Here is an 18,772-nt window from a genome sequence, read left to right on the forward strand (position 1 = left end):
TGGTATATTTCCCATATCATTGACAATTTTGGAGAATAACAAACAAAATATGCTTTGCTTAGATTGTGTCATCACTCTAATTGGAGAAGGCAAGAAAACAAAATTGTGTTGATGCTGTAAAAAGGAGTCTAACAATTTTTGTGCTTCTATGGTTTCTGATTGACTGACAGGCCAATCGCTCCAGTGGTACCCTCCCTATTCACAGCAAAAGAAAATAGTATTACTATGTGACTGCTACGAATGGTTGGTTGTTTTTGTGGTTGGTTGTTTTTTGTTTTACGGCATATCAACCCTTTTCGGGTTATTTAATGCCGAATCCAAAGATTTTGAAGAAAAATGTTTTTAATAGCATATATTTGTTGTTTTCACGTCGGTTTCTATTTAACCCATAGTTAGGACCCTAACAGGTACTACCACTCCGGATAAGAGTGGACCTGGGAGCAATGGTAATTAAAGGGTGGCTCCACACTCCCCAAAGCCCACAAGCTGGGGCCTCACCACTGGATATAGTTTAAGGTCATATCCAGGACCCCCATTGAGGGACTTTTACCTTCTGCAGGGGGGCAGTCGGCATATTCTAATGCTCCACCAACAGGGCCTGCTACGAATGGTTGATTTCGCCCATGTATGGAGTACTGTTATCACATTTGGGCTGGTGCATCTGCTACTAGTCTCTTGCTCCTGGACAGGGTTCAAAAGAGAGTCATCAACCTGACAGGTCCTGAACCATCATCTAAGTTTTGGCCTCTGTCCCATCGACGTAATTTTGCATCCTTCTGTCTGTTCTACAAGTATTTAAATGGTGGATGGTTCGACAAACTACAAGCCTTTGTACCTCCTCGACATAGATACCCCCTAACAAACCTGACAAGCAGCAAAATCCCACCCTTATACAGTAGAGATCCGTAGATGTAAGAAAGCCTTCTACTGTAATAGTTTCTTCTCCAGAACTGCTAGACTTTGGAATTCCCTTCTGGGTTTCTGCTTTCCCAACTGTACTGCCATGCAGAAGTTCAAGTAAAATGTGAACAGACATCTTGCTGCTCAATTCCCCCTTGTTCGACTGTCTCTCGTAAACGTTTACTAGATCATAACATTCGATCACTGTATGTATTTGACATACTATCTAATATTACTTTACCTTTAAATATGTTACTAACGCTTAGACTACTAGGTGTATCGATATTATGTAAACACTCTAAAAACTTATAACCTGCATCTATAGTACTAATATCAGTATCATAGTCTACTAGATCATGAGTTCTACAACATGCATCTACAGCATTATATGGTTCTTCTATAAAATAACACCTAAATGGATCACAATAATTAGTTCCAGGAAAGTGCATGTATTTCAGGTCTTCGTATTTATCACATTGAACTTGTAGAGATTCAACGTCTACAGTTCCAGATGAACATTGCCTGAAGATAGCGGTTTCAATCCCACCCAAAGCGTGCCAGAGGTTTACTTGGCCAAAAATGTGGTGAGACGACAACAACTACGGATGGCAGTGATGGCTGAGAATGCAGTTAGGAGATTCGAAGTTCCTATCCGTCGCGGTTACCACCTGATGAAGGCCAGAGGAATAGTTGGCTGAAACGTTGTGAATAAACAAACCAATAAAAGATGAAAAAAAACAACTAATAAAGATGAGAATGATAGTCCGAAATAAAAATAAATTAATATATATAATGCTCATCTCAAAAATGAATTCCAATTAAGGAATAATATAGATGTCTGTTTTATTGCTGTCAGGAGAAGATGGTGATGGATTTGATGTCATTGGTTGAAGAATTAAATCAGGACTTTGAGTTTCCATTATACAGGGTAAATATACTGGTATATTTCTTTCTTTCTTCAGGAGCTGGCTGCGAACCGGTTGTGCTAGCTTCCCCGCTGCGACTGCCGAATTGTGAACTGGTTTTGTATATTTATAGTATCTCTCCAACTAGTAGCCCCCTACATCAAAGTGGCACCATGCCTTGTTTGGGGTGAAAATGGAATTAAAAAAAAATGGGTCTACTGCTACACCAGGTTGATATGCAGAGAAGGAGACATATTTTTACATATAACAAAATAGGCACAGTTTTTCCATTGCTACTTTCGACAGTATATGATCATAAGTAAACACTTCCTATGCACAACTTTTGCGTTCAGCACTTACAATTACTACTAACACATGTTCCGAGCCTACAATACATATATTCTGTTCCTGCTTTACAATTATTAATTTTTTTCTGTTGAACCGACTCTCTCAAATACGTAATGCCACTGAAATAGTTAAGGCTTTTACTCTGATGCAAATAACTCCTCTTCCATAACCCAAAATCACCACTTAATTTTTTTTTTTAGGTTACTTTTTCATATGTAGCTATCCTACATGTTACTATTTTATACATAATACGTTACGATTACAGTTTTGATTACTAATTACTCCCTTATTCTGAATTGTTTATTGGAATAATAGTTTAACCTGAACCTGTCAATCCACCATACATATTACGATTGCATACGCCAGCTAAGAATTTCCGTCATCTGAGACTCTGTGTTCCCACACTTACGATGTATTCCTGCTATTGTCCCTTCTGTTACTCCAGGTTTATATAGTTCATAACACAGAAAAGGAGACACACACACACACACACATATATATACTGTCAAAAGTATTCAAGAGTGATAAATAAATGAATTTAATGAGGTTATTAAGAGTGCTCAATAAAAGAAGCAAGGTATACTTTATTAATATAAAAAAATTTACATGGTCGCGACGCTGGACATGCTAATGTTTTGGACAAATAGTCAGTTAAAACCAGAAGTCCTCGTCAGGCAAAGGACTGGTTTCTTTTGTGGAAAGCAACCATTTATTAAGTTGCTTGATGAGGACTTGGCCCGAACTGACCATTTGTCCGAAACATTAGTATGTCTAGTGTCATGACTATGTAAATTGGTTTATATTAATAAAATTATTTTATATATATATATATAGTGGCATAAGACGGCTTCCACATATCTGCTTTGAATTCAATTAATTTTTTCTAAGTGGATGCCTATAAACACTACAATAAGTAAGTTTTTTTATTTTGTTTTTGTTAACTTTAAATGTTTCCATTTCCTTTTATCTACATTTTTTCTCTACAAAATCTTTTTTTTCATTGGACAGATAAAAACAAACAAACTTTCCAACTGTTTGGCGCCTAATAAATTTATATTTACTCCTATTATTTTGAAGAAAAAAATATGAACAAACAAACTACTAACTTGGATATTAGTAAGATGTGAGATCTGATGAATTACATTTTAAATCATTAAAATATTTATCAAATGAAGTCTTTCTCAATGCGATCACTGAATTGTTTAAGAATATAAAAAGATTCCATCAAATTTGGAAAACAATAATTCTACTACTACTACTACTACTACTACTACTACATAAAAAGGTTTGATAGATAAATAATCAAAAACCATATATTAGATAAACACAGCTTTTTAATGTATACACTAAATGATGACATCACTGATTTTATGACAAACTTTGGAGGTCCCTATGGCTCTCTTAATGTCAACTAGCCTGGGTGCCCGGCATTGCCCGGGTGTTTGAAGGTGTGTGTTGAACAAAAGAAAAAAAAGTGGTAGTAGGCAGGCAGTCTCGAACCTGTGCCGCGAAGTCAGAAAAGAAAGTGAAAGAAAATCTGACCTCTTAGCTGATGTCTCCATGATGCGACCGGAAGTCAAAAGCGTTGAAATTAATCAAAGTCAATCGAACAGTGACAATGACTTATTAAAATGTTGATGAAAAAAATCGATCCCTCCTTGTACAAAATGGCTGAGTTTAGGGTGAAAGTATTAATGTTTTCGGCCAATTTTTTTTATATTTGTCGTCCGAGACATTGAGCTTCAAAATGATACCAATCTTGTCAGGATCCGTCACCTCTGTTGAAAATTTTTGTGAGACATACAAACATACGTACATACATTTAAACAGACAAATGAGATTTATATTATAGACTAGCGGGGGTACCCGGCGTTGCCCGGGTGTTTATAGGTGTGTGTGGTGTTAAATAAAAAATAAACCGGGGGGAGGGGGGGGGGGTAGGATCGAACCCGAAGCCCTGAGGCGAAGTTTGAAAATAAAATCGGCCAGCCAGAATGAGTTAGTGAAAGATGTTTGAATTTATTTAAATAAGAACCAAATTGACAGGTGTGCACCCGGAAGTTGTCGAGCGTTACGACGACGACGTCAATGATCAGGTTTGTTTGTTATAAGCGAAGTAAAAAAAGAAAACAATGTTAAAACTTAAGCGGGGGGGGGGGTAATCAAAACGTTGAAAATAAAGCACAAAAAAAACTAACGTAAGGCAAACGAACGATGAAAACAGAAAACGAACACGTGAAAAATGGCTTAAATAAGCCTGTTTCGATATTAAAATTAAAAAAAATCGGTGGGTACCCGGGTGTTTTTGGGTGTGTGGTCAGGGGTGGATAAGCGAAGTAAAAAAAAAAACAGAAAAACGAACGTTACGTCAAAAATGGCTTTAATAACACTGGTTCAATATTTAAATTTCAAAAATCGAAAAAAAAAAGAAAGACATCTCACACCACGATTCAAACCCAAAACGTTTAGATCATGAACCAACGCGCTAATCAACCGACCTAACGCGACGTACATGAAATTTGTTTAGTTCTTCAACTATTTAAAGTAAATTAGGTCATGACGTCATCTGGCACATGCGTAGAACCGGTCGCCGTCACGAGAAGACCGTTTTTGTTGATCTACCCCCCCCCCCCTCCGTCGAAAATTGTCGATTTTGGGATGAAAAAAAAATGAACGTTTTGGGCCAATTTTTCGATATTTTTCGAGCGAAGGATGGAGTTTCGATATGATACTGAGTTTGTGAATTTTCTTTGTGTCTGTCGAAAGTTTTTAGCAGACACACAAACATACACACATACATACATTTTCGCTTTTATATATATAGATGATGATGATAACTTCAGACATTGGATATGTGCTAAAAATGTCAGGAAAAAACAGATCCCTATACTTCTAAAAAGAGGCTTAATAATTATGATAAGCCCCTTTTTAAGAAGTATAGGGATCTGTTTTTTTCACAATATTTTTGCCCATATCTAACGTCTGAAGTCAGATCATCATAAAAAATGATTTTTTTTAGTATATGTCTAAATTGTGATTGTATTTGAAAGATAAATCCAAGTAAATCTTTAAAAAGAAAAAAAAATGTATATTTACATGTTTAAAAGATTACAGTGAAAAATGTTGAAAAAAAAAAAATCCCCCCAAAACTTCAGAGAAATTTGTTCGAATTTCAAGTCCAAATAAATCAACTTTAAAAGTCTGTGTGAAAATAATTATCAGTTTTCTGAAACTATTTCAATAATATAATTATTGTAAATTGCAATCATTCTATAATTAATGTAAATTAAAATTTTAAGATACCAAATTAATAAAAATGCAGCAATGTTTTAAAACTAAAAATTGCATAATATAACTAAAAAAGTGGTTTAGTTGAAAAAAAAAAACAAAAAAAAAACGTAAACACAAATCGTATTGATTTTCACAAAAGTACGGATCAAAAGAAGTACAATAATTTTGTTTAATTAAATTTTGTTGTAATAAAACAAAAAATACTCAGTTAATAAGAATATTTTTTAATGTATACAAGTAAGAATTTATTTTTCTCTAAAATTAGTTTCATATTTAATTTGGTGTAAGTTTTTTTTATTCAATAATACTCTTAAATCATTGATGCCGATTGTTTAACAAGTTTTTTACTTGAACTTTTAAATAAAACGTTTATAAAATGGTGTTCAGAAAGTGAATTTTAGCAATTACATTACTTGATTTATTCCTAAATTTTATTATCCTCCCAAAAATAAGCTGAAAAAATTCTTTCTTAATGAATAAATAGAATTCAAATTTGAAATAAAATGATTATTTACTAATGAAAGTTATAAACGTTTTTTACGTTTTTGCTTTTTAAAATTAATCGTTAGTAGAGATCATACTATTTTTTTTTATTATTCTTTTTCTAAATGACGCAAGATTACACACCAAAAATTATAATTGCAAAAAATATTTCTACTTTTTGTAGATTACATGTTTTGCATAATTTTTATATGCAAGATTCTAAAATTTTCCTTGCAAGAATGAACATGTAACTTGGAGCATAACATAATTTTTATATAATTAAAAAATTTTTTTTTTTAATTCAAAGAAGTATAAAAGCAGGTACACAGAAAAATAATTAAATTAAAAAAAAAAAATGGTAAAAATTATACAAACGTTCACGATAGGAATGTATGGATGCATGTCTGGGGTAACAAAGAAAAATCAACACTTCCTACCTCTCACCAACTATCTGACGTTATTTTTGACTTTCTGACATTTTGAGCTTCTGTAAAATCCATTCTTAGTAGGTACAGGCAAAATGAATACCGATACTCAAAATGTATAAACATTTGACCCCTCCCTTTACTTAAAAATTCTTCAACAATCAGGAAATCAACTAATTTTAATGAAAATTTCAGTATTTATCAAATAATGATCACGGAATATAATAAACTAATTATTTTTATTTAAATCTTAGTGGAAATGTATTATTTTGTTTAAACAAAAAATACCTTTACTAAAGTTATGGTTTTCAGTATTAAATAAAAAATGCAAGAATTTATTTTTGCTTTTTTTTATATAAAAACTTCGTAATTTGTAACAATAAAAATTTTTTTTTTTGCAGGAACATTACGAAAAAAGACCCTAAAGTCTGTATTAATGAATTCGATATAACTCGAAGAAAAATGAATTTCTCGAACTATCGATATTACCATTGAATTAAGCATTGCTTATTTAATATTTTCACAAAAAAATTATGATAGCAAAAATATTCCTACTTTTTTTTTAAATTACAGATTTCGCATAATTTTTATATGCAAGATTTTAATAATTTCCTTGCTTGCAAGAATGTGAAACTTTCGGCGTAACATAATTTTTATATAATATTGAACAATAATTAAAAAAAAAATTAAAAACAGGAACATAGAAAAATAATTAAGTTAAAATTTATACAAACACAACACTCGGTTTTGGGACTAATTCAGCTATTTTTTGTGCAAACAAGGTGTTTTATCCTCATCTGGCATCAATTGAAATGAATGGCTCTCATCTTGGAGAGGCCTCATGTTTTGACAAGCTTTTGGGCTGGACCTTTACTCCTGATGTAAAATGGAACATGTACATTAAATCTGTTGCCAAGGCCACTGGAAAAATGGTGGGATCCTTCTATAGATCCAATAGATATCTCACTGCTGATGCAATTCTCTATCTATATAAGAGCCAGGTACGTCCAAGGATGGAGTACTGTTGTCACATTTGGGCAGGAGCTGCTAGAAAAGACTTGTCCTGCCTTGATAGAGTTCAAAATAGACTTCGTAGCCTCATAGGAGATGTCCTTTTCTCTTCTTTGCAACCTCTATCTCACAGAAGAGATATTGCGAGTTTGTCTCTGCTTTATCGTTATTTTTATGGCAAGTGTTCGAATTAGCTTCAATCTATGGCCCCCCCCCCCTCGCCAAACTTTCACAAGAAACACTCGTCTAGCTGAAAACACTATCAATAATTCCCCCTACTCTTTATCTGTGCCTAAACCTAAACGTAGATTCCATGAAAAAAGCTTCTTTCTTAGAACTGCACGCCTATGGAATTGTTTTCCTGCTTTCCAGCTGACTACAATCTGATTGTCTTCAAGTCCAATGTAAACAAATTCTTGTTGAGCCGTTCCACTTAAGTTAACAAATTTACCGAATTTCTGTTACTAACGATTACTATATTGTTCAATTGACGACTGTACACTCTTAACCCTTATCCTCGAGTGGTCTTTGGGCCTTGATAAGTGGTGATGCCTAATCAAAAAAAAAAAAAAATGTCTTAGGATTTTACTTTACTAGGCACCGCCAAAAATGGCCGCAAAATCAAGTTGTTGTTGTTTTTTAAAACTAAATTACATTTATTAAAATCCATTATTTCTGAGTAACTTTTTTTTTCCAGAAAGATAAAACCCTGAATTTTATTATATAGAAAACAGAATAATGTAAAACTTTTTCTACTATTTTTAATTAAATTTTAAATGTTAAATTTTCCCAAAAAGTTAACAATTGACATTTTTTGTCTTGCACAAAAAACGTACTTAAATATTAAAAAAAAAGGTTTTTGAAATAATTTATTTATTTATTGTCTAACTAAGATTTAGGATGATTTTATAAGAGAATATGCAAAAATATTATAATATAAGTACCTGAATTTCAAATAATTCCACTTATTCATATAGGTAACCAGATATTTCGCGTCGATGTAGAGTCTAGATCGACTCTGTTTACGTTTGCGTTTGATAAGGAAAAAACTATGGAAGACCAAACAGGCCAAAAAAACTTATTTTTCAGTGACGAAAATTTCAATGTATTATTAAGCTGAGGCTGGCCAGTACCAGATGGGTGACCATTTGTATGAGTTTGGTTTTTAATGTGTATGTGTGTGGGGGCCAGGCTCCCCAAAATGGGGGGGGGCAATTTAAAGCAGAATAAAAAAAAATTATTTCAGCGCGTTTGGTCCACCGTAGTCGAAAGGCGGCAAACGTTTTCAAACGGGATCGAAAAAAATGATGCTATTTTTAACACAAAGGGCACAATATTTATCAAATTTTTTTTTTTTGTATCGATTATTCAAAGCATGCCCTGTTTAATAATGGTCATGCATTATTCGGCTCACTAAAAAAAAAATTGTTAATTTATTTATCAAAAATTTTAAAATGGCTTTTTTCGTATAAATATTAAAAAATTTTTTTTTTTTTTTGCTTAACTTAAATTAATTATTTTACTTAACATATTCACCGAATTTCACACTTCAAAACTCAAAAGCGGGATAATTAAACACAATCGAAGTTCTGATATTCAGACGTCAAAATAAGGTATGCAAACAATTTTTTTTTTTTTTTTTTTTTAATCTATAATTCTGTCCCTTACAACAACACAATATGTTTTGTTCAGTTTCAGATGATTATTTTAAGCATATTTGTTCCCACTTCAAAACAAGGGGGGGTTTTGTAAGCAAAAAAAATATATATATAAATATCGTTTATGAAAAATAAGTACACTGTTATAAAGTTCATTCTTCCCTTAATAATCGCTGAAAATTTCGTATTGATCGGATAATTACCTGATTTTTGGTAGATTTTTAAAAAGACGGTCCGTCAAAAAGTACTGACCTGCCCCCCCCCCCCCAGTTTTGGCGGTGCCTATACTTTACTAATTATCTTTGGAATAGACCCATAAAACTAATATTTATCTCTAAAAGGATTTTTACAATGAATTTATTTAACTTCAAAATTTAGCTGAATTGGTTAGCTCGCCGTGAAAACATTTTTCATAACTTTTTTTTTTTTTCCCGTGTACAAATATTTTTTTCCCTTTGGAAATTAACTTTAGTCCTTAATCTTTCAAATAGAATCAAAAAAATTATGATAAATTGGCTTTCAAAACTAGTTCCACCTATACTTATTCATTTATTTTTTGCCCGTACCTAATTCTTAGACCATTCGTTTTGTTTTGGTTTGTGCAAAACTAGAATTTCTCGCTTTTGGGGGCTAATTAAGCTAATTTTTGTACAAATAAAGTGTTTTTAAATTTTTTTTTTTATTTAATTCAATATCTTAGGACTTTACTTTACTAATTATCTTTGAAATAAACCCAGAAAACTAATATTTATCCTTTAAAGGATTTTTACAATGAATTTATTTAACTTCAAAATTTAGCTGAACTTGTCAGTTTCTGAATGTCGTTGTGAAAACATATTTTATAACGTCAACCATATGTGCGCGCTTGCGCGTACAAAAATGGCTACCCATAATAACATATAGAATTACATGGTTTAATATTTGGAAAACTACTTGCTTTTCGTCTAATTTTAATTTTTGGCCAATACTACACTGTGACAAGGCAGTTTGTACGCGAGTGCACATTTAACAGCCTTCGTTTATGCTTGCGCGTAGTGTAAACAAAGGCTAGGCGGTTAAATGGAAAATAGCCCCAGAGTTCAGGGGTTAATACCATGCAAAAGAAATCAAACAAAAGCTTTTAGCCAATAAACTCTCAAAAAAATGCCCCCTCTCTCAGGTGGCCAGAAAGTGGGTGCTCATTTTAAGTTCAATTTACATGGAAAAATGATCACCCACTTTTTGAAAAAGTAATTTCTTCATATCATGAAAACTATTTTTTTTGCGAGGGTAACGGTTTGCAGATTCGTTTTTAGCACACCGAAATCTACAAAAAAAAAAAAAAAAATATTTTGTTATATACGCACGTGGGACAGGCCTTAAAGTAAAATAGTACCAACATTTATAAGGTGAATTTGAAATTCAATTCACTGAATTTCTACCAGTATTTCTGCCATAAATTTTGATCAGGAACGTTAACTTTAAGAAAATAAATGTTTAAGGATCATTTATAGGAGGGAAATGTGCATTTCTCTCCTAATAATTACTTAAATAAACACAAGGCCAAACGACATTGCTTTTAACAAAACAATAATATAGAAAAGGCGAGATTGTATCTCAGACTGAAGAGAAAGAAAGAAAGTGTAAATGTCTGCTTAAAGGTGTCGTCTGCCATCAGACTGCAGTCGTCAACAAGTAACAGTGGGAAGGGTGAGTGAGAGATCTGTATAAGTCGCTTGCTGGCGTTCTCTGGTGATCGCAGCTGAGATCCGAAAGGACTAAAAATAGTCCTTAAGGGAACAGCTCAAATCAATGTGCCCTGCCAACCGATTGGTCAGTGTGGCTGAATCACTTTGGCACCGGGCATTGATCCGCTTATAGTAAATAGTTTGTTAATTGCTATATCACCCCCTGCTTAGGCGAAAAGCCGATGAAGAAAAATAAAAAAGTAGCAGTTTTTAGAAAAATACAGAACACAAGGCAACGTAATGTCTGGAAGTTTACGTTGCTGAAGAAAGAATATATAAAGGGGTAATGAGAATAGAAAGTTCCAACTAAATTTTTTTTTTTTTTTCTTAAATAAACCGAATTTACCAGGGTTTAAATATACAAAGTTTTGCATAATTTTTTGGGCCAATATACACAGCGGCCACTACGTGTAATAGTGACATAGTTGTCATTTTCAGTATTCACTTCAAGTGTGTGAATGTAGGTGGGATATGCGTGTTTGCTGTGTGAATGTAGGTGAATGTATGTGTGTCTTGTGTTTCTGAGTCAAGAAAAGTTCTTTTCACTCTGTCAACAGATACTGTTTCTTTTTTGCCCCTAATATCCAGGGTGAAACGTTTAGAAGTGCGTGATACACATGATAAGGACCAGTATAAGGCGGTGTTAGAGGGGCTTTCACACAGTCTTTTCTAAAAAACATGTGTGTCCATGAAGAAATGCCTTTGGGGACCAAAGATTTTATGGTCTGCTCCCTAGGTTTCATGGGTGGGAGCTTACTAAAGTAAGCTTGCAGTCTGTTTATAAACAGTGCTGGATCTGACAATCCTAGTTCTATCGGGATCAGCATCTGACCTGGCAGCGATAGAAGTACTCCATAGACAAGCTCGGCTGGAGAGTATACCAGGTCTTCTTTGATAGCTGCATGACAGCCAAGAAGGACAACAGGTATGTATTCGCTCCATTGCTGCTGGTCAGGGTAAGCGCGTAAGGCAGCTTTCAATTGTTGATGGAAGCGTTCTATCATCCCGTTCGAAGCTGGGTGATAGCTTGTTGTTTGAATACGTTTGATCCCTAAAATCCTGGAAAGTTCCTGGAGCAGGTGGAATTCAAACTGTGCTCCACGATCTGTGGTAATTGTTGTGGGGACTTCATAGCACGATATCCAGCCCGATATAAGGGCTCGCGCTACAGATTCAGCCGAAATATCCTTAAGGGGAATAGCTTCAGGCCACCATGTGAAACGGTCTATGCAGGTCAGGAGATAAGTAAATCCCTGGCTGACTGCCCATGGTCCAACCAGATCGATGTGAACATGGCTGAACCGAGCATCTGGGGTGCTGAATGTTCCCAGGGGTGCACGGATATGGTTGTGCACCTTTGACTTCTGACAGGAAATGCAAGAACGTGTCCAGGCAGTGATGTCATGCCTCGTATTAGGCCAGAAAAATCTAGCTGTAATCAGCTTCACTGTGGCTTTGCGTCTGGGGTGTGGCAGATTGTGTAGTGTGTCAAAGACAGCTCTACGATGAGTCATGGGAACAAACAGTTTAGGTGAATCTGTTGAAGTGTCACATATGATCTGCATGTCCGAAGTAGGCACGGGTAGATACGAGAATTTGCAAGTTCCGAATTCAGGTGACGACAGATCCAACGTGTCCAGACTTTGCTGGTCTAAGGCCATTTGTTGTAAATCGATATTTGAAGGTGAGGACAGAGAATTAATAGGGAGACGGAATAAAGCGTCTGCCGCAGTTTTCTGTCTCCCAGAGATTGTCGGATATCGCTGGAAAATTGCGAAACAAAATCCAAGTGATGAATTTCACAAGGTAAATATTTGTCTGGCTTAGCACGCAGTGTGAATGTAAGCGGACGGTGATCAGTGTAGATCACAAATTGTCGGCCCTCGAGTGAATGATGAAAGTGTTTCACTGTGAGGTACATAACCAGGAGTTCACGGCCAAATGTATTGTAACGTTGTTCTGCCAGTTTCAACTGCCTCGAAAAATATGCGAGATGTTGTAGTTGTTGTTGGTGCTGTTGTTGCAACATTGCACCTACACCTGTGCCCGATGCATCCACAACCAGTGAAAACTGGGCATCAAGCACAGGATGTGCAAGTAATGTGTGTGTTGTTAGTTTCTCCTTCACATCTTTAAAGGCTTTCAGCTGAATATCATTCAGCAAAATCTGCTCATTTTTCTTCTTCCTGTTACGTAACAAGTCAGAAAGAGGAGACAAGAGATCCGTACAGTGTGGGATGAAGTGCCTGTAGTAATTTAGCAGGCCGAGGAAGTGCCTTAGTTGACGAAGTGAAGTGGGTGGTTTAAGGTCTTGTAGAGCCTTAACCTTTTCAGGTAAGGGAGATATATCCTCTGGGCTGATGATGTGGCCCAGGAAAACTAACTCGGAAGCACCAAAAACATATTTACCAGGGTTAATTCTAACCTGATACTGTTGAAACCATTCAAACAGTAGGCGGAGGTAAGTGACATGTTCCTCAGGTGAGGCACTTGCCACTAAAATGTCGTCTATGTAGTTATAGACGAAGTCTAAATCACGCACTACCTTGTCCATGAACTGTTGAAAGGTACTAGCCGCGTTTTGCAAACCAAAAGGCATAGCTAAAAATTCAAACGCTCCAAACAGAGTTGTTACAGCAGTTTTCGGGATGTCGGCTGGATTCACTGGAATCTGATGGTATGCCTTGACCAAATCTAGTTTGGAGAAGGTCTTACAACCGTGCAGTGAAGAAGTGAAGTCCTGTATGTGTGGGATTAGGTAACAATCAGGTACCGTAGTGGCATTCAATCGTCAGTAGTCCCCAGTTGGACGCCAATCTTCGGAACATTTCGGGACCACATACAAAGGGGAAGTCCATGGACTGGATAAAGGGCGTATAATTCCCAGTTGCAGCATATGGTTGAACTCTGCCTTCGCTGCTTTAAGTTTGTCAGCAGGGAGGCGTTGAGGTTGTGAGAATGCAGGAGCACGTGTGGTCTCAATATGGTGAGTTGTTGAGTGAGGTCGTTCACTCACAACAAAATTCAAGATAGTTAACTCCGGGTAGGAGTTTAATAATGTATGATATGGATCATCGGCAGAAACGCTGAAAAATACGGGGCCGATAGATGTGAAGTTCGATTTTGAACCCGTGATGGAAAGTTCCGTATTAGCATCTATCAGCTGTTGACTGCGTATGTCAATTAATAGATTGAAGTGATGCAGAAAGTCCACGCCTATAATGGGATTGGGCAAATCAGCTATCATAAAAACCCACGTAAAGTCTCTACGTAATTCCAAGTCAAGGGAGCGAGAAATTTGACCGTACGTGGGAATAGACGAGTGATTTACCACTAGCAGTGTGATGGGTGAAACTGGCGGCTTCTCGGTGAGGAGTTTCAGTGGCCAAATGCTGCTCCTGTATCAACCAAGCAACGTGCTTGGGATAAGGAGTCAGTGATGAAATAGGCATGGTTGTGGGTGGTCTGTGGAGAATGTGCCGTGCTCAGTTCTCCAGACGATCGTTTCTCTGGTTCAAATACGAACAGGGCGTTGTAAAGCACTGTGCATCCTTGCCAAAACGACTATGATAAAAGCATAGTCCTGGCTTGCTAGAGTGACGGCAATGATGTGGGGATGGTGAAAGGCTCTTGTAGCGGCATCTGGGTGATTGTGATCTGGCCACACTCAGCTTCCTCACCTCTCTGGTAAGCCACTCGAGAGCGTCAAGTATAGCCAAGGAAGTGGTTTCTTGACTTGTGTCCCTAACTTTGACTGAGAGCGTAGAGACTTCAGCCAAAGTCTGGGGGATAGCTGCGGTGATAGGACCCTTGGTAAAATCCATAACTTTATCTTCTGATGCCGCTACAACGTCGATAGAGTTTTTTTCCAACATAGGAGCTAAAATGGCTTTCACCTGTGCCGCCAGCCTCGAAAAGAAAAGCTGTTTTATAAGGGCACTGTCAGCAGGGACGTCTTCAGCTAACTCTCTCATTCGCTGGAGTAGCTCACTAGGCAAATAGTCTCCCAAGAGCTCGTCGTGGACTAACGTTTGGAAGCATTTTTCCGCTGACACTGACGTCCAGAGCAGGATCTCCCGTTTTATCGAGTCGTATGTAGAGTTAGGAGGGGTGTCAGTGATTAAGTCTTTGACCACTGGCGTCAACGGCGCAGGGAATGTACTAAATAATGTCGGCAATTGCCGATGCTCTTTAATGTTGTTTGCTGAAAAATACGACTCAAGCTGAGCGAATCAAACTCGAACGTCACCCGCATAAGCAGGCAAGGTGGTAGACATTAGATTAATAAGTAAAACGAACAGACCAAAAACTCAAAAGTTGAAAAGTGAAAAAAAAAACTTCTTCCAAAGAGACACGATCGAGAGATAGAAAAATGAAGGAAAATAAGCCAGAAGAATTACAAGTAAGATAAAAATAAATAATAGCAATAGTATGGATTGGGAAAGGAAAGATTTGTGTGTGTGTGTGTGTGTGTGTGTGAAATATGAAGTGAATACTGTGCTTACAGTGTAGTTGGCCGTTAAAAAATAAATAAATAACTATTTTTGGAACAAAGTTCTTCGTTTTTTTTTATTTTTTATATATATAAATATATACATTTATATATATAGTTTGAGTTTGTTGCATTGAAGGATGTAGTAGCTGGTTTCTTCGGTTAAGAAAATGGAAGGCGAAATGTCGTCTGCCCGTGGTTGGTGAGCGTGTAAAGAAAAACAAACTATTCGTAAACAAAATGTTTTTCTTTTTTTTTTAGAAGAGAGAGACGGGAAACCCGTTTGGAAGTTTTTTTGTTACTGTTTTCTTCTTCGATTTTGAACGCGCTGTCGCTGTTTGTATCGGCAATGGCGACAAAAGGAAAATGAATAACTTTCTTGTTGTTTTCGTCGAAGTTCTTTTCGTGAAAAAAAAAATCTCTCTTCCAGTCTTTCAGCCTTTGTGATTTTGTCCCTTGTCGTTTTTTTTAAAAAATATTTTGCTCAAAAAAAGAAATGCCACTGTGTAATCAAAAGGTCTGTGTTCGTTTCGGGTCACCATTTTATAGGAGAGAAATGTTGTGCATTTCTCTCCTAATAATTACTTAAATAAACACAAGGCCAAACGACGTTGCTTTTAACAAAACAATAATAAAGGATTTATTTAGAAAAGGCGAGATTGTATATCAGACTGAAGAGAAAGAAAGAAAGTGTAAATGTCTGTTTGAAGGTGTCGTCTGCCATCAGACTGCAGTCGTCAACAAGTAGCAGTGGAGGGGTGAATAAGAGAGGTCTGTATAAGTCGCTTGCTGGCGTCTCTCTGGCGATCGCAGCTGAGATCCCAAAGGGTTAAAAATAGTCCTTAAATCAATGCGCCCTGCCAACCGATTGGTCAGTCTGGCCAAATCACTTTGACACCGGGCATTGATCCACTTATAGTAGTTTGTTAACTGCTACACATTAAAGTTAATTGTTCCATGAGGAATAAATGTAAAAACACACCCGGATAACGTCCGTAACGCTGGTTTTAAATTTAAAAAAGAAAAATATTTGCTGGACCTGAACGAGCCCCCCCCCCTCTAATTTTTTTTTATTTCAATTTTTTCAATGGATTATTATTGATTGGACACTAATAGACCAAATTATCTAAAAAAAAAAAAAAAAAAAAAAAAAAATTAAGTTATTATTTTGACATTTGAAAAAGGGTGCTCACTTTTTAGTTACAACGTTATAGTAAATCGATCCCCCATTTTGTAAACATGGAAAGGAATTATTGCCACTTTTTTTTTTTTTTTTGGTACTTGTTCACTTTTGCTGGCGTGCTGAAATAATAACGTTATTTTAAATGCCATTTTTAACATGGAGAAGGGAGGGTGTCTTGTAACTATTCTATGCTTCCATCTAACAATTTATTAAAAAAAAAAAAAAAAAGATATCGTGAAACTTGAAAATAAAAAAATACTATTTAAAAATAAGCAGTTTTTTTTTTTTTTTTTTTCTTATTTTGTAAACATAGAAGTAGGGTCTTTCGGGTATGCTGAAACCGAATATCGCATTTACATTTTACATAAACAAGTAGTTTTCCGGATATTAAGCAAAGTAATTATTTGTTATAAGTGGTGGGTGGCAGGCTGCCACCACTTTTTTAAAATTTGAATATATTATGTATTGACCTTTTCTCTTCAATTTGTGAGTAAATTAATTATTTACTTTCGGGTGACTACATTAATTATTTACTTTTTAATAGACACTTAAAAATTGGGATGGGGGGGGTTCGTGAATTTAAAAAAAAAAAACGTTTGTCTAAAATATTATATTCGATTTATTGGAAAGAACATAAAATTTCACACTGACCCTGAAAATATCGTAAAAATAGAATCAATAGAAAAATTTTGATAGATTTTTAAAGTTTAAAAATTGAAAAATATTGAGTTCGGAAAATCATTACTGTTTAAAAAAAAATATATATATTTCTATTACTTTTAAAACAACTGTAATAGTTTATTTTGGAAGTATAATCCATAAAGAAAATAAATAACCCACTTTTAACAGAGAAATTCCGAGATTTTTATATTGTATTCGCAGTTTCGTGTTAGGGGTGTCAAAAATTCCTACAAAAATTCTGATACTGCTCTGCCTCTGCTCATTTTGCGTAAAATTATTATAGAAAAGTGATCCCCATCTTTTTAGAAACGAGCACGAGCATTTCTTCACATCTTGGAAACTATTCATTTTCATCGCCCCCGAAAACCTATAAAAGTGGTAATTTTCAAGGATTTTTCGAAGGTGGAAAGATTTTTCATATTTACCTTTCGCTAATTGTCTTCGAAGACTGCTTTCACTAATAATTACTTTTCTACCTCATCGTTTTTCGTAATTTTTGGATATGTTCATTACTGCGACATGGCAATTAATTAGATACCAATTCATTATTTCGATTCTTTGAATTTCGCTATCACAAATATTTTCAGTGAAATTATTTTATTTAACAAACTAAAACCTAAAAAAAAAAAAATAAATAAAAGCATTTTATGTGAAACAACGTCTTTTGTTTTAAAGACAATTTAGAGAAATGTGACTTGCAGACGATATTCAAAATGGTTAAGGTTTACTTTCAAAACGATAACAAAACTCAAATAAATTTCATTGAAAGTCAATGAGGAAAACGTGGACATTATTCGTGACTTACCCTTTTTTCTTTTGTCTCGACGTAATTTAGATAAATAAGTTAACACCCTTGAAAAGGTGCCAATTCACTTTAAGGTACTTATCTAACCGTAGACATAACTGACAGTTGATGCCAATTGAGACAATAATTAAAAAAAAAACAAAAAAAAACGCTAGATCACGGAAAGAAATCTCCAGAAAATCGCTAGATTTGTTTATTTTTGGCATCTGAAATTTTCAAAAACCGCTAATTCTAAAGAAAAAAAATCTCCAAAAAACACTATATTTTAACTCCCCATTCACAAAAAATATTACGAATTCCATGTTTTCTCACTATATGTTTATGGAATTTTATTGAAGCGTTTGGCTCCCCAGAAGGTTTTCACTTTTTATCAGCTAGATTTATCTTTTTTTCGTAGCGGGTATATTTTGTTTTGCAAGAAACAAATTTAAAAAAAAAGGTTTTGTTTACTTTTTTGTCTCCCAATTTTTCGTCTGCTAAAATTTTAATCACGTGATTACGGTGTAGCGTCAATAAAATAAACCATTCGTACAATTACGATTTAGCTGAATACGATATTAAAAATCACTTTATTGATACTTATTATTATTTTTTTTTATAGAAATAATTACGCAACATTTGAAATATAAGTCAATGTCTACAAACGGTCCTTTGGAAAAGAAATATGTAAAATAAAGTGGTGAATGTTACCGTGTTATTTTAAAAAAATAGTATTTTCAAGTTAAATTCACGTTTACACGACGTCTTTTTGTTTAGGTTGTCCTCGACGGTCGTACATCTAAACAATATGATATAAATGCTGGAGTGCCCCTGCCCCAGGGATCTATCCTTGGACCTCTGCTGTTCCTGATATTCATAAATGA

At 35.1% G+C, this 18,772-nt stretch overlaps 1 protein-coding gene across 2 annotated transcripts in view; it reads right to left on the reverse strand.

The window, feature by feature from the left end:
- The window catches only part of LOC145254602 (uncharacterized), a 38,987-nt gene extending 20,957 nt beyond the window's left edge, over positions 1-18,030 (reverse strand). For both annotated transcript variants that reach the window (XM_080113210.1, XM_080113209.1), the window contains exon 1: positions 17,910-18,030. The gene's annotated coding sequence lies outside the window, so the exon portion shown is untranslated. The remainder of the gene's footprint in view (positions 1-17,909) is intronic.
- Between the last annotated feature and the right edge of the window lie 742 nt (positions 18,031-18,772).

Source organism: Euprymna scolopes, chromosome 30 (genome assembly GCF_053919585.1).
Source record: "Euprymna scolopes isolate OS-2025 chromosome 30, ASM5391958v1, whole genome shotgun sequence".
Classification (NCBI taxonomy): domain Eukaryota; kingdom Metazoa; phylum Mollusca; class Cephalopoda; order Sepiida; family Sepiolidae; genus Euprymna; species Euprymna scolopes.